The sequence below is a fragment of the Chaetura pelagica genome, unplaced genomic scaffold (assembly GCF_000747805.2).
Source record: "Chaetura pelagica isolate M959 unplaced genomic scaffold, ChaPel_1.0 scaffold101, whole genome shotgun sequence".
NCBI classification, from domain to species: domain Eukaryota; kingdom Metazoa; phylum Chordata; class Aves; order Apodiformes; family Apodidae; genus Chaetura; species Chaetura pelagica.
This window is the reverse complement of record NW_009952564.1, coordinates 5,067,271-5,077,179: the sequence shown is the minus strand read 5'-3', so window position 1 is coordinate 5,077,179 and position 9,909 is coordinate 5,067,271.

Genomic DNA, 9,909 nt, shown 5'->3' with positions numbered 1-9,909 from the left:
GTAGTAAGCATGGTATATAAATAGTGATCTTGTTTTGTTTTATTTTTCTCCTCTGGAAAAATGTGCTGCTTCACTATGCTGTTCTAAGCCAGGTGTTACTGAACTCGGTTGGGATGCATAGCAAATACACATCAAGCTACTTTGACAGCATTCCTGTGTTCTTTCTTACAGTGCTTTTCCAGTGGGTAATGAGTAGTGGCTAATGGAATATTAGAAAAATAAATTTATATCGGTTTAAAATTTTGTTCAGAACGTGAAGCTCTGTGGAAGAAGCTGTAGTTTTTTACACTTCAGTCATGCAGATGTGTCCTGGGGTTTTGCTTTTTAGGTGCCTTAATATTATTAGTGCTGAATATAGTTCTGTAATAAGGTTCCCTGTGCAGTTTTAATATTCTTGCTACATGCTGTATTCAATACGCTATTGGACTTTTTTCTTTCCCCACAGGCTCCCTCATGCAGAGTAGCTGGCACTAGCACAAATAATAGCTCTTCAGCAATGTTGATTTTTAATTATCTGTGTTATGTCAGGTTGTCAATTGCCTGTTTTACAAATGCAAAGACTCTTGAGCTGTCTTAATTCAGAGCAACCTCCCATCTCAATATCAGGCACTCTAGTACTTATCTGAAAGTAGCTGCCTGTTATTTTACACAATCTGCAGAAAGCTTTCCATTCAGCATGTGGTTCTATATAGCTCTGTACGTTATTTCAATCCTGTCGTAAAAACAGTATTTCTTTTTCTGTAGTATGTCTTTTTATGTGCTCTCTATTTCATTTGTGGTGTACTTTTTGGGGGATGAGATGGTAAACAGTTTGGAGTTTATGCTTTTCAATTCATCTGTTGTTTGTTGTCTTCATCTTGCAGCTCTCCTTTGGTGTCAATTCTGAGCTCTTTGATCTCGTTCTATTTCCCTGCTAGTGGTTTATTTTAGGCTTTCACTGTCCCCTGCTTTTGCATCTCTCCACCTCTCTCACTGCTGATTCCAAGTGACAGTGCCTACCACTTGCTCTTGTCTGGTGAAGTTTCTTATTGTGTTTTCTTCAAATAAAGCTTGTCTGGTGTGCTGTTTGGATCTAGTAATGGAGTATTTTCTACCTCTGGGCTATGGCACTGAACCTCTGACTTTTGAATTAAGTGCAATTTATCATCCTTGCCTGCCCAGAAGATGGAACATGAAGCTTTTCTTGCACCGATTCCCATGCTGTTGTTGTCCTCCATCTATGCTTATCCCTGTTATAAATAAGACAATGCCTTTTCTTGTTTTTTTAATTGGGGTAGTTAAAGTATCTATGCTGTGGCATTTGTGCTAGTGCATGCAACTCAGTGTAGGCAACAAACCATTTCCTCCCAGGCTTGTGAAATTTTGGCTGGAATTTTCTTAACTTCAGGATGAAGTTAACATCCTGCACAAATGGTAGGACTTTGGAGCTTTACAAACAGAAAGGGATGGCCTTGCTGTAGGAAGTGATCCTAAATCTAAGTGTTGGTAAATAATCCTTTTTAAAATAAGCAATATAATCAACAGCTGACATGATCTTTGATAGATTTTTCATGAAGTATTTAGTACTGATTGTGGGTGGTAGGATTTATTTAGAGGTGGTGTAAACAAAATAAAAATTCTGAGTCAAGAAGTCTAAAAACCACTTATGCTACAGATTCAACAGTGCCAAAAGTAAACTGCTGGCCAGGTTTTATGTCTTGTTTATATTTACAGTTTTCTTGATTCAGAGGTATGTGTCTTATTTCTTCAGGAATTCTCTAGCAGTGCAGCTTTCTAAAATAAGTGGAGGTCAAAAATGGGACAAAGTCCATGGAAGCTGTGGCAGCCAGCTTTATATACCTTGCTTTCTTGTGAAGATGTAGAGGGAGGTTTTCTGCTCCTTTTTCTTAGAGTTTATTGTTAGCAGCCAAAGATTTAAGTATTTTTAGGCAAGTACTTATTTAACAAAAAATGCTTTCAACCTTGCAAAGTCGGTTTATATATAAATAAACTCCTCCATACATTCCCATCTTGTTACTTTTGAAATCTTACGATTTTCTTACTGCCTGAAACAAGCTTCCTTTCCAGCTCTTTCTTGCCGGTTTCCCTCCGCACCATGATGAAAATGGAACAGTGTGCTAGCTTTATATCCTCAGTGGCACATCCAGATTTTTCTACCCAGTCCAATCTAAGTTGGCTACTTTCCTAGGAGAGTACGTAAGAATGAGGTACAACTAGTTACCTTGAATTGTGCTACAATGAAAACTGTATAGCTGTTGATGTAAATATCCCAACAGCTCCAGACAATGCTTGACAACCACGGCAAGGTGCTTCCCCACCTCCTGAATTGCAGTCTGAATTGTTCTGCTCACTGCTGGAAAAATTAGATAGCTTAATCAAAGAGGGCATCCATTGCAGAACAGAAATAACAAGGTAGTATGATCCTCATCTTTAGGTCTAACTTCTGTTTGAATCTGCTATGACTTGAGGTTCTCATAGTTGCAATATATTAAACTCTTCCTATGGAACAACCTCATGTCCCTTCTGACACGTTACCCTTTGACCTGGGATTATTACTGATGATCTTGACTGAAGAGCTAGAGGTCAGCTGCAAATATCCTATCTTACTATGAATGGCTTGTAAAAGGGGAAGTAGTCAGCAGAGCCAGCTGGATACATGTGTGTGTTTCATTCCCTGTCTCCTCTTATGCCTACTTGGCTTTCTAACTGAACTGGAAATGCAAGTTTGAGTCTAGAAGGAGAGACTTTTTTGGGGTTGTTGGTATTTCTTTGTGGTGGTGGTTGGGGTTTTTTAATGGCCATTAGCTTTTGTCTGAAAATGGAAGTTTGGGAATCTTGGGAGCCCTTAGCTGTTAGGATGCTACCATTGATGCGTTTACAGACTTCTTAACTCATCATTGTTAGGCTGTGTTGGGTTTTGAGCTGACATTGCAGCCGCTTTGCTCACAACAACAGATTTTTGTTTTTACTGAGGATATCTTTAGAATTGGAAATATATGTCTACTGGTGTACCTGTATAAAAACTCTTGTGGTTGCCACACTACACCATCTTTCCAGGAGGAATGTGTAAGTGCATCCCTGCATTCTGTATTCTTCTGCCAGTATGATCCCTTACAAAATTAAGGTTTGTGGAGAAACCGCTACAAAGGGAAAACAGTTTAACAAAGCCAGCAGGGCAGCAGCTTTCTCCTTTAGCCTTCTGTGTTCTCAATGTTGAATGGGGACACAAACAAGAAAAACTGTGTAGGAAGTAAGGCACCTGGCTAGGAGGAATGAAATCTGACTCGCCTATCACAGAGCTTCAGTCTTGCAGTGCAGGCTTTACTGTAGCTTGAAATAATGAACTACATGGACAAAATTGTGCACAGACTAGGCAAGACATCTTAGTGGCAATAGTAAGTGTTCAGCCTAGTTGTATCAAGCACAAGTGGTCTTAACTTGTAAAACTGACTCGAAGTTGTTAGGCTGATGGCTGAGCCTTTGCACAACCTTGAGGAGAGCAGATAAGAAAAGATTTATCGTGTATCAAAGGAAGAAGGTAAAAAGGACCTTGAAGCATATTTAGGAATTATCTGAACTATCATTTCAGTCAGTATATAATAACAGTCCTGAACATATCATACTGTGCAGGGAAAGGGGAGGATTGTGTCACCGGATCCTAAAGAAATTGGTAGGAGTGGAAAAATCCCAGATTTCTGTGATTAAGCTACTGTAGTATAATAGTTGGCTGCAGTTTTATTTTAATGTGGTTAGCTGATGCTAGAGAGTCTCTGTTCTAACTCTGTTCCAGCCTCTGGGTTGTCAGTAAATACACACCAATTAAATACCACAGGATCCTGTTCCTTTGGGCCAAAGCACGTCTCTGAAAAAGTCATCTCTTTCTGGAGAACAAGCATCTCATACTGCTGGGATCTCCCACATAGCAGGGACAGCTAGCCCCTGATTTACCCATACATAGCTAAGCCTTTATAAGAAAGAGCAAATACCGCATTAGAAAAATGTTTTCAAAATAACTGATCTATCACCATATTTTAGGGTTTTGTACTGTATTAAGATATTAAAAACTAATTTTTTAAGTAAGCAGCTGTTGATTTGGCTCAGTTTTACTTCAGAATGATTTATCTGGGTTTATTATTTATATTGATACCTAAGTGTTGCATTTCAGTTGTGTTTAACAGTGCAGCCAGAATGTCGTATAACTTTCAAAGGAAATAAAAGGTTATTGTATTTTAAAAATTAAGAGGCTTATGATAAGCCCCAGGGGAAAAAAAAAAAAATGGAGTGCTACTCAGTTACAATACATTTTGTTTAATCTTGGTTGGAGTGTGGGGGCCATGATCAGGAGCCATTTCTGCTTGCTTATGTGTCATACCAAGTACCTTAATTGCTTCTCTTCTTAATCTCTTGAGAACAAAGCTTAGAAAAATATCTTTGGTTTATTTTTATCATGTATCTACTAGTTCGAAGTGAATCTAGTTTTTAAAGAAGCCTTTTCTTATATTCAAGATGAGGAGAATCAATATAACTTCTTTTGTTGTGGCTTTCTAAGGCAGCAGGAAATCTGAGAGCTATTGTGTTCATTTCAGTTTCAGTTTAACAGTTTGCTTCAACACCGAAAAGCTTCTTAGATTGTGCTGTTGCCTTGCGTGTGTTCTGCAAAGACCAAGTAAATGCCTTTATGCCTTTCACTGGCAAGAGCAGAAGTAGTTTTTATTGGGTCTGTAGGGGTGTTAACACACTGGGGAATAGCATCCTGTCTGCATGAGGCTGCTGTCACTCCCACCTGTTTAACATCTGTGGCTGAAGTGCTGTATATTTTTAGAGAGTGCAATCTTTGGGCTGGCTGGTGCAAGCTACCCTCCAAGGTGACTGCTTTCCCCCAGAGAGGTGAGAGGCTCTCAACCCTGTGGAGTGTGCCAGAATAGAGGTTGTTCCTGCCTCTCCCTGCATGAGCAGAACATGGCTGCAGCTTGTAACTTCTCAAAGGTGTGTTGCTGCTTTGACTGTGTTTGAGCGCTTGTGTATGAGTGGAGAACCTTTCCCAATCTGTGGCATCGAAGCCGATGAAGATAAAATATCTCATGTAGTGCCGTTCTTACCAATTCATTCCTGTATAGTGCTTACCATTATGGTACATACATATGATTACCTTCACTTTGCCAGCAGATAATCAAGATGCAAATTGGGGTCAAATCCTAATTTGGGCTCCTTATGTGAAAAGTTGAAACCCTCTATTTGTTAGTCCGTAACACCTTATACGTGTGTACACATGTAGGTTTTCTGTAGCTCCAAAGAATTATTTTTGGTGGCTTTGGCTGCAGCCCTAGCATGAAGTACTTTCATGTACTTCTACTCAGTATTTCCATGCAAAGCAGGGGATTTTAACCCAGTTGCACAGAAAATAAAACTATTTTTGGTGGTTGCCAGTCTAAAGGTTGGTGTGAATGGCTTGCTTGCCATCACACAGATACTTCACGGTGAAGCTTTCTGTTATACTAATGCAGCAAGCAATTGAATCTTGAAATCATCTTTCTTCTCCCACTTCTGACTCATACAGAAGGCAGCTTCTGCAACAGAGTGAAAAGGAACATGCAGACAGCAGTGTCTCCTTCACCACCCGACTTTGCCTTCCTCCCCACACAGGCCTATCTCATATGCAGAATGAGGCAGAGCCCCCAGGGGGAAAAATAGCATCTAATCACATTGCTGGTAGCAGAGTGCTTGCGCATGCAGGTGCTGAAGTGAGGTCGCACAGGCTTCAATTTTAGTTCTATTTCTGAAGCCTGGAGTATTCAAATGCTATTTTTCCTTCCTCCTTTCCCTCCTGCTTCCAAGCCTTGTTTATTACAAATCTAACTACTCAAGGCCTGATGATAAACTGTCATGTTTATTCATGATTTGGGGAGAAAAAAGGATAGAAGCTAGACCTAAACTGCAGATACCATTTTATTAGCTTACCAAGTCTGTGCACAAAGAGGATTGCAGACAACCATTGCTAGAGGGTGAAAAGCTTTTTTGGCAAGTGCAGTCCTGAGGTATGGATGTTCTCCAGGAGACATCTTCCCTGTTTGATAGGAGGGTGATACTTGTGAAGTATCTTCTTTATTTTCTTAGTATTGGGTTGAGATAAAACTGGTTTTTTATGTCAATAAGTCACAGGTAAAGGGAAAGGGTTTTAAATGTCGGTGTTTAAATTCTGTAAGAATTTTACTATCATGTGTGATGTGCAATCTAAAAAAAACTATTATGCTAGAACCATGGATAGGCAGGACATCTGAGTGTCTTTTGCCTCACAGGCTAGGAAGTATGGGATGGCTTGTGTGCCAGAACCTTCAGTCCCCTCCACCATCACTTCCCCAAAATTCTTCTATTTCTCAGAGCTTAAGGTAGAAAGTGATTAGAGGAGAGATAAGAGGAGTGGTGCTAATCTTTGGTAAGTATTTTCCATTCATTGCAGTGTTGAAGTGTGATAAAAATTTTAAATCAGGTAGCTGAAGTCTGGCATTAATCTCTGCCTGTTATTTAGTGATAACATTTTCCTGGATTAATCCCAGACTCATTAAACATTGTTGGTCACAGGCAAATCTAACAACGATGTACATGTGCTTGGATGAGAATTTTGCTGGACTGAAATATTAAACAATGACCATTCATACCACTGATATGAACTGGTAATTGTTATTAGACAGTCAGAATGATGCCTCACAACCTGGGGATGAACTAAGGAATTCAGTGGGTTTACAGATGCCAGTTGGGCTCTGGTAATTCCTGCACTTGTGCATAGCCCAAGGTAAAGTTAAGCTCAGCAATTTAAGTCAAACCTGTTTCACTGCCATCTAAAATAAGTTGCTATCCACAGTTCATGCACGTGGCCAGCTTCCCTTTCATACAGTAAGGTACTGTGTAGCAGTAAAAAAAAATAAATTAAAATCTCAATAGCATTGAGCTTTTTCCTTAGTCTCTATATATTACTTGCCTATGCAAAGGTCTCTGTAATCTCTCTAGTGTTTTCTGGGGAAGGAGGCAGGATTTTTCCCTTCTTCCAGGCACAGGTCTGTAGTCTAAACTACCAACTGAATCACTAATTTTACATATAAACACTACTGTTTGCAATACAGAGCTCAACAACTAACATAATCCTTGCTGCATGTCCTTTTGGAGTAATCTTTGCTGCTTGGTTCGGTTCTTCACAGCACTTCTTTCTTTGCAATGTTTTTGTCTCCATAAAGGGTAAGAAAGAATGTGTTTATTTTTACCCAGTTAGAAAGGAATAAAGCTTAGATCAGATCTGGGACTTGAGTTCAGCACTTGGGTAGCAACACTTAAAAGGCTGATCTAGCAAGTGAAATTGGATTTTGTTATCTTGTGTTAAAGGCTTTGACATGCTTATATATTTAAAGCATTAAAAGCTAGTTGTCCTCAGATGCAAGATCCTTTAAGCAGGCAGAATGCTAATGTTATTGTTAGCTAGAAACCTATATTACTGCAAAACTCTGTAAGCCCACTGAAAATGTTTTTCCAGCACCTTAAAACTATTAATACCTTGAGTGGGGAATTTGTTTGTACATATTACTGCACGCAATGTTGCGATTTTAATAATCCTGATTGGCAAACAGAATATGGCTGGTTTATATAGACTCAAGCAGGTCGATAAGTGGGTAATGGATGCATATGACATGCTGGGAAACCACTTACAGAACAACAGCCAGGGTCACTCTATGTCATTTCTCCAGTGTGTTGCACAACTGCAGAGCCAGGTCTCCCTCCCCTACTCTTCCACCCAGGAGAATCATAAACTCCTCTTCACAGATCCATGCATAAATTGACTTCAGAAGAGAAGGAAGACTCAGAAAAGACTCAGTGGCAGGAGCTGGTTACTATGGCTATGTGCATTACTCACTCTAAATGGAAAAATCAACCCAACAATTGCTGTATATATTAACTATATTTATATATGAAGGAAGCTCAATGCCAGCAGCTGTGCGAAGGTGTCATGCTGAAAAATCCAACTTTGTTCGTGCCAGTCAAGGACTTAGTGACTTCCATGCATTTAAGGCAACAAAACTTTTGCACCATGGGATCAGGTCCTTTGCCCTCCCTGACCAGTGAGGAAAAAAGTAACTGCAGGTGGGAAGAGATCTATAGTGTAACCACAGCCGTGTTTTTCTCTGTTACAAATTTAAAATAAAATGTTATCATTCCTTTCTGAACTTATCCACTGAAGCTAGTGTCTCTGTGGGGTACCTAGCAAATACAGTTCCCTTATTTTGTTGCAGGCTCACAGAGCTGAGTGTTGTTTCTCCCCCCCCCCCCCCCCCGCCTTTATTCAGTGCTGCACAAACAGGTAAGTGTTCAGAAGGTTCAGAAGTGTGAGAGGGTTAAACTGAGGCTGTTACCACCAAAGGCTCTGGCTAAATCTCTTTTTCCTGTCCTAGATTTTCATGCAAGTGGGAGCAGTAGATGTGGGTTTGCTCAGGAGATGGTTTGTTGCTTTAGAGCCCAAACTGATGGAGTACTTCTACTGCCTCCTGTCAGTTGTAATTCCACTGTTAAGACTGAAGAGGTTTTTGCACTTAAAGGAGGGGCTGAATCTTTAATCTAAATGGAAAATAGAGCATATTTGCTGTAAAAATGGATTAGATTGTTGCAATCTGCAAATCTTTTAATTAGCCTGGGTTCAAATTAATTAAAAACTGTCATTTAAAGAATTAAGCGTTTGCGGGTTTTACTGAATTCTGAATTATCTTAATGGAATAAAAGAGACACTTGGAACTTTCCATATAATTAAAAATAATTGAAATCTTCTGCCAACATGTATGTGAAGAAATTGGCTAATACTTAAGCCTAGTTATTAGCAATGGCTGTATTCAATATTACATACAGAGTACAGCCAGGCTAAAAATTCTTAAATAAGTCCACTGTGATATCGGCGATAATGCAACTTGTTATCAGTCTTCTGCAGTGGCTGAAATCCCACTCGTAAGGGGGAAACAAAGAATTTCACTGGTGGACTAACTGTGTCACTTTGCTTTAGCCTTCAAAGGTGAAATGGCTTAATAGTTGAGTGGCTTGCATGTTTCTGCTGGAAATGTCCCCCATACCACTGATGCCTTCTGGTGGGAATGAGGGAGAACCACAGAGAACACCTGAGGTTCTGTGCCAGCAAGACTCAAAGTAGGATCTTCCACCATTTTTTTGGATGTGTTCTCCCTTTTTTTAAAAAGCCCTAAGCCTGTTCTTTTACCGCATTTTAAAAGCCATTCCTGTGAGTGAAATGGTTTGCTTTGTGAGGCTCCAGTCTTGCAAAACAGGTGTAAGCCTCTTTAGGGTGCTTGTAACCACTGGCTGTCTTATGCTTCTCCAAGTAACTCTGTCCTTAAAATAGCTGTTTGCTGCTGTCTTCCTCCAGAAGGCCCCAAACCCTATGCAGGAGCCCCAGCTGGTGCTCCTTGTTCAGTCCCATGTAGTTGCTTTGAAATAAGAACTTCCTGAAGGGGAGAAAAAAAAAAAAAAAAGCCTGAGAAGATGAACAAATGATTATTCATTTCATGACTTTAGAAAGGTGGAGTCAGCTTTAAAAAAGCTTGTTAGAATGCAAACTCTTAGATGACTTAGTCACAGTCTGTCCTCACCATACAGCAATGTTAAGACTTTTTGAACTCCCTAACTATATGTTTCTTATTTCAACTTAGCTGAATTTCTTTGTATCTAATCTCTTGATTTCCTGAATCAGTGATGCTTGGTTGGAGGTTAAAGGCAACATCATCCTCACAATCCCAACTGTAATTCTGTCCTTAATATGTATTTTTCTTCAAGTTGAATACATAAATACCAAGCTGGATTTACTTATCAGACAGGCTGATCAGAAATACTCTTGGTGCAGGAGAACAGTATATCCTCTGTGTTGGC